Source organism: Rhinopithecus bieti, unplaced genomic scaffold, assembly GCF_001698545.2.
Source record: "Rhinopithecus bieti isolate Rb0 unplaced genomic scaffold, ASM169854v2 scaffold_74731, whole genome shotgun sequence".
Lineage (NCBI taxonomy): Eukaryota > Metazoa > Chordata > Mammalia > Primates > Cercopithecidae > Rhinopithecus > Rhinopithecus bieti.
The window spans coordinates 499676-507057 of NW_016827918.1; the positions used below are offsets into that span (position 1 = coordinate 499676).

A 7382-nucleotide genomic window follows, 5' to 3' on the forward strand; every position below is an offset into this window, starting at 1 on the left:
CACACCAACATGGCACAAGTATACATATGTAACAAACCTGCACGTTATGCACATGTACCCTAGAACTTAAAGTATAATAAATAAATTTTAAAAATTAAAAAAAAAAAAAGAAAATCAAGAGCATGTGTTTTGTTGAAAAAAATAAAACATATATCAGTGGAAGAGAAGAGAGAATCCAGAAATAGATACTCACATATATGTCTAATTAATGATTCTTAGGACATAAATGTATGTATACACACACACACACATATATATATATTCCCCGTTTTGAAGATTATCTATCATTATTTCCAAATAGGGAACATTAAGAGAACATGTAAAGAAGCCACAATATAGGACATATCATATTTATCTCCAACAAAGGGTTTTTTTAGAGTGTGTGTATATATATATAATGCAGTCTGATAAGATAAACAGCACAATGAAACAATTTCTCAAAAGACTTGAATAGATACTTCAGAAAAGAAGATACATGAATGGTCAATTAGCATAGGAAAAGATGCTCCATTGTTTAGTCATCAGGGAGATCAGTCATTACAACAATGAGATACCCGTACGTATCCATGAGAATGGCTGAAATTAAAAAGGCTGAAAATAGTACATGTTGGTGAGGATATAAAGCACTTGGAAGTCTTATACTTGTGGGAATGAACAATGGTACAACTCCTTTGAAAATTTAACAGTTTCTTAAAGGTTAAACATATACAAATCAGACGGACAGTCATTCCATTCCTAGGAAAATACACACTATGTCTGCACAATGATCTGTATGTGTGATTCCAGACCAAACTGAGGGGCAGGCTGCTATATCTCATGGCCCAGTAACGAGATGCAGATGAACTGAGGAGGAAGAGAATTTTTACTTCTGCAACTGGTTACAGGGAGAAGGCCTGGAAATTATCACCAGACCAACTCAAAACTACAAAGTTTTCCAGAGTTTATGTACCTTCTAAGCTATATGTGTATGTGGAAGTGTGCATTCATCTAAATACGTAAGTGATTAACTTCTTTTAATCTATAACTGAGGTCTGAGTCCTGAACACCTTCCTCTGGAGCCTCAGTAAATTCACTTAATTTAATGGGTCCAGGTGGTGGGGACCCTCATCTTGTCTCCTGCTAAATCACAGAGGTTTGGGGAGTTCCTTCAGACCTCCAATAAAACTTGTTTAATCCTAAATGATTCCTGTTAAGAATTCCTTTGTTATTTTGTCATGCTTTAAGGCCCAGGAAAAGCCTAGGCAAAACTCTTAGTGGGCTTTTGTTACATTCTAGCCTTTGTATAAGGTCAGTGGCTTATTTTTTGCTCTTAAATATTTAATTTGACCACTCAGTCGGTACTGAAACAGTAGTTAGGGAGGCCTGCATTAGTGAGACCTGGCCTTCCATATATGGATGCTCATGTTAGCTTCATAATAGCCCAAACCTGGAATCACAGTAATGTCCAATCACAAGTGAATGTATAAACAAACATGGTATAGATGCACGAAGGAATACTACTTGCAATTACAAGGCATTAACTGTTGATGCAAATACTCATATGCATGGATTTTAAAATGAAGTTGATGCATGAAAGAAGGCAGACACAAAAGAACACAGGTATCATTTCATTTATAGAAAACAGTTAAAAATGTAAACGGACCTGAAATGACAGCGGCTTCTTGGAACTGAGGGTTGAAAGACGGATGAACTGCAAAGGGGTACAAGAAACTTTGGGGCATAGGGAAATTCCTCTATCTTGGTTGTGGCAGTAGTTCCATTAGTGTATACATTTGTAAACATGCATTGAATTATACATTTTAAAGTGGTACAGTCTGTTGTACCTAAATTATACCTTCATAAAGTTGATTTCATCACCTTAATTTCTCCATACTAGCAATTAGCAGCTAGAAAATGAAATTCAATAAAATATAATAGAGATTGATAGCTGGAATCATTACATGCTTAAGAATACATGCAATGAAGCAGGTACAAGGCCTAAAGCAATTGGTAAGAAAATTAAATAAGATTAAACAGAGAAATATATATCATGTTCATTGACTGGAAGACTCAATTTTGTTAGCATAGTACATCCACACAATTCTGATTAGTATTTCTAATAAAAGATTTTAGAGAAATTTAAAAGCTAATTTCAAAATGTATTTGAAAATCAAAGAACCTAGAATAGGCAAGTCGGTCTTGAAGAAGCAATAACTTGGAGGACTTACTCTGCTAGATTTCAAACCTGATTTTAAAGCTACAGTAATTTAAAAATGGTAGTTTGGTGTACCTATCCATAAATATATCAAAGTAAAAGAATACAGATTCAAACAATATGCCCACATATGTACAGTTATTTAATTTTTTTAGTAGAATCTTTTTTATTCATTAAAAAAACTCAAAACCCCAAAATGAAAAAGTTTTCCAACCACACACAGGAAGGGTATGGGTACAGGGGTATCTGTCCCTCTAGTCCTGGCCCCCAGCCCATGTGGTTTTGGCAGCAATAACGGGTGTGGGGTAACGGCCCCCAGAATTAAAATGGTGTATGTGTGTATGAGACAGAAAGTGGGGCAAAGCTGTGGAAAGCGGTGGAGAGGAAGGAACAAAGGAGGTCAGTACTGGGAACACTGAAGGTGGGAGGCCATTTCATAACACTGCTTGTTGATGAAACTGCCGTGGACACTTGCTTTGCCCATCAGCAGGCCTAGTATCTTGGCAGTCATGGTGACAATGACATTGAAGGTGGGGGCTCCACTGATGCTCTTCATTTGAAGATCCACAGTCAATTCCCCATCCTGCAGCAGTGAGTCCGGGACCACAGTACATTTCTGGCCCCCCAGTGTCAGCCCATTCATGAAAAAGCTTGAGCAGTCTTTGCCAACCAGGACACCAACCTCAGCTGGGGTGATGTTGATGAAAGTTTCCCCTGGGACGGTGGCCCAGACAGAGGGCGAGTCCTTGTAGCCCACGATGGCCACGTCCTAACAGGTCCCGTCTGCCACCAGGCTGTAGATAGAGGCATCCACCCGGCCATTGTGCTGCTGCAGGGGCTCCTCTGGTCGCTGCTGCTGGGGCCGCCGTGGCTGGGGGGCGCGAGAGGCGGAGAGCTCAGGGCAGGCGCTGCCGTCCTGACCAAGGCACTGGCACTGCCAGAGACACCAATGCCCTTCATTGGGGAAATGAAAGACTTTTAAGTAAAACGTTTTTGAGTGAAATAATATTTGTTGTTTTAAAAAGTTAATATTAACAACCACTCTCCACCATACACTGAAATTAACTTAAGGTATGAAAGTTAAAATGAGAAACCTTGTGAAGGAAAAACAGGAAATAGTTTCATGAACTTGACATACGAAAATATTTCTTAGACTCTTAGACGAGATACTGTAGCACTCACCACAGTAAGCAATCAAGTGAATTGCCCTTCATTTTTAAAAACTTTCTGCTTATTATGTTTTGTTTAACAACTTAAAAGCTATCTATAGACCAGAAATAATTATTTGCTATATAATATCAAAAAATGTATATATAAATGGACTCATTCAACATATATAAAGAATTCCTATAGATTACAAAGAAAATGACAAACACCCCATTTGAAAAGGTCTTTTCCATAAAAAGTTATCTAAATGAACAATAGGTATGAGAAAACCAAAATAGGATATCTCCATACACATGGTAGAATGGCTATAATTTAAAACACTGAAAATATTAAGTGTGTGGGAATGTAGAGCACCTGGAAATGGCCTACATCTTTCATAGAAATGTAAAATAATACAACTTATTTGCAAAACTCTGTGACCATTTTCTACCCATTCACCAAACAATTTCATCCCTAGGTTTAGATACCCAGGAAAATAAGTAAAATAATATAAGTATGTATATTCACAAAAATAATTGTACAAGAATATTCATAGTTACTTATGCACAGTAGCCAACAAGCAAACCTTTCTTCCATCAGAAAAATGGATATCAAATTGTGTGATAATCATACAATCAATAGGATATTACTTGGCCAAAACAAAATGAAACAAGAGTAAAACACAATCAAACAAATTAGTGGCATATATAACCACCTAAGTAAGAAAAGTCAAAACAAGAGAACATACTAAATGATTCCTTTTTTTTTTTTTTTTTTTGAGACAGAGTCTTGCTCCATTGCCCAGGCTGGATGGAGCGCAGTGGCACGATCTCAGCTCTGCTTCCCGGGTTCAACAAATTCTCCCTGCCTCAGCCTCCCACGTAGCTGGGATTACAGGCACCTGCCACCATGCCTGACTAATTTTTGTATTTTCAGTAGAGACAGGGTTTTGCCATGTTGGCCAGGCTGGTCTCGAACTCCTGACCTCAGGTGATCTGACCGCCTTGGCCTCACAATGTGTTAGAATGACAGGCGTGAACCACCAGGCCCAGCCAAAATGATTCCTTTTTTTTTTTTTTTTTAAGACGGAGTCTGGCTCTGTCGCCCAGGCTGGAGTGCAGTGGCCGGATCTCAGCTCACTGCAAGCTCCGCCTCCTGGGTTAACGCCATTCTCCTGCCTCAGCCTCCCGATTAGCTGGGACTACAGGCGCCCGCCACCTCACCTGGCTAGTTTTTTGTGTTTTTTAGTAGAGACGGGGTTTCACCGTGTTAGCCAGGATGGTCTCGATCTCCTGACCTCGTGATCCGCCTGTCTCGGCCTCCCAAAGTGCTGGGATTACAGGCTTGAGCCACCGTACCCGGCCAATGATTCCATTTTTATGAAGCACATGAATAAGCAAAATTAATCTATGTTGGCTGCTATAGTTTAGATATTGGTCCCCTCGAAATCACATGTTTAAATGTGGTCCCCAGTGTTGGAGGAGGGGGTTAATGGGAGGTGTTTGGGGCATGGAAGTGGATCCCTCATGAATAGAATAATCCCCACCCTGGGAGAAGGTAGTGAGTGAATTGAAGAGTGAATTAAACACAGCCAAGGGAAGACCCAAGTCTCATACTTCTCTTGCATATTCCAAAGTTCCAGGGAAATTCCAGCTGATAGAGGTTATTTCCCATACTGTTAAAGCAAGGTTGCAGACACTTGGGAATTTTGGTCCAGTACTCTAGGAGGGCACACCTCTGTCCTGGAAAACCATACAGGAATGAACACGCTTCCCGTGACTCATTCTGCTCATTCTTCTGGCATCACAAAAACCAAAAAATAGAAATATGGCCAAACACATGATTTGCTATCCCTCTTCTTCAGGTTTCTTACCTGTTACTTATGGATAATGGCATCACCTTAAGGATGATGATGAAGATACAATGTTGAAATATGAGCACAGTTTTGAACAAAATGCCTTGTACGAATTGGTCAATGAATAATTACTAAATAATTATGTGAATATTTACTGAATTATATGGAGCCTATGAATAATTACTGAATAATTATTGTTATTGCTTTTATTGGCAGGGCTGAAAACTCATCCCTGTGTGACCTCATGTAAGCCATGTAACATTGTGAACCTGCAGTTTTATCATACATGATAGATTTTCATTCTGACACAGAATGTCAGGACTCCCAGACCCCAGAAAATGCATTGACTTAAAGCCTTTGATGCATCTCAAAGCAGTATCCTTACAGTGTCATTGGAGGATGGTGTGGGCTGCAGAGACGGATGCTTTCAAATGGGATTGATCCAGTCCTCCTTCCTTCACTTCCACATGAATGCTGGGCAGCCCAGGGTCACACCCACTGCACCCTCAACTCAGGCTAGTCCAGCAGCCAATCTTGGGAGACCTGGGCTATAGGACAGTCTCCCAAGTTCCAGGCTCACAAAACCTAGGTGGGAATGAAAGCTGAGAAAGTGAGGAGGTGGTTCAGGGGGTCACTCTTTCCTACTCATTCCTCTCACCTCAAACTCACCTTCTACTGCACAGCAACACTGAGGATCACCAACCAACCCTGACCAGAACCTTGATCTTGCCATGTTCTGTTAGTGGGATGCAACCAAAAATCAATGGTGTTAGTCCAACTCAACAAAATATACATCAAACCATATTCCACAAGAACTGCTCGTGGCCCTGTTCTTTCCAGTATATGGGAAAACAAAATGGAAACAACAAAATAGCGTCAGGTTTACAAAAATTCCCAAGATAGATGGTCACACATGTTTTCAGGAGACCGCTATATAAATGATGTTGATCATTTGATACTTTGAAAAGTGCTCTTGTGGCACTAGAATGATATCCATAAGTGACAAGTATAAAATGTAGTGCACAGTGACATTAAAAAACAAATCAACCCACATAGAGGAAGAGCTTTGGATGTAGGGATGTCAAACTGGTCTTGGGTGTGATGAAAACCCAAGATGGTGCCCCGGTAAGATAAAAGAAATCAACATAACAATGGATGCAGCAAGAAGAATACTGAGACAGAAAAGAAAACATTCTTAAAAAATGAATTATTCATTCACTTTCTAGTGGATACACAAAAAAACTGCAGAAGACCCAGAGGATATCGGGGCAGGCTAAAAGTTTGATATCTTACGCCTGTGGAAAAGGCTTAAGATGTCTTTTAACTTAGAGCAGGTGGGGTGACTTCATGACTACCATTAAAAAATATAACCTGTTGGGAAACTGTTTCTGCCTTGATGATTTTGTACAGACAAGAGCTAAACAGTGAGGAATATGCTTAGATGTATTGGGAAAGAAATGGGTCTGTGCCACTGTCACAAGGGTACACAAATACTGAGAATGAATGCTGAAGGAATGATCCCCATTGGTGGTGACCCTCAAGTGAGACCAGAGTGCCTGTGTTTCAGCAAAGCCTGGGCAATTGGAATGCAGGGCTCCTAAGATTCCATGACACCCCCACCTTCTAATTCTGTTATTGCAACTGGAGACCGTTACCTGGCATGCTGGCCACAATCTCCCTCACTCTTGTTAGAGTCTGAGCTACGGGCAGTGCCTTCAGCTCTGAGCTAAGGTACCTCGAACCTTGTTTTTGTGGTTAAGGATCCTAAAGTGCTGTGGGGACTGATCTCGTTTTTCTCAACAGTAAGTTAAGAATTTCAGTTACTGACATCCCTCAGTCCTGATTCAACCTATTTGATTTCACCAGTTTTTAACCCACCATATATTTGTGTTTCTTCTCCCCAGTCCCTGGCTCCACTTCTTCTGCCACAAACGTCAGCATGGTGGTATCTGCCGGCCCTTGGTCCAGTGAGAAGGCAGAGATGAACATTCTAGAAATCAACGAGAAATTGCGCCCCCAGCTGGCAGAGAACAAACAGCAGTTCAGAAACCTTAAAGAGAACCTCGAACCTTGTTTTGTGGTTAAGGATCCTAAAGTGCTCTGCGGAGTGATCACGTTTTCTCAACAGTAAGTTAAGAATTTCAGTTACTGACATCCCTCAGTCCTGATTAAACCTATTTGATTTCA

At 40.3% G+C, this 7382-nt stretch overlaps 1 pseudogene; it reads right to left on the minus strand.

The window, feature by feature from the left end:
* Positions 1 to 2519: 2519 nt before the first annotated feature.
* On the minus strand, positions 2520 to 3016 carry LOC108523522 (profilin-1 pseudogene; annotated as a pseudogene).
* Positions 3017 to 7382: the final 4366 nt, after the last annotated feature.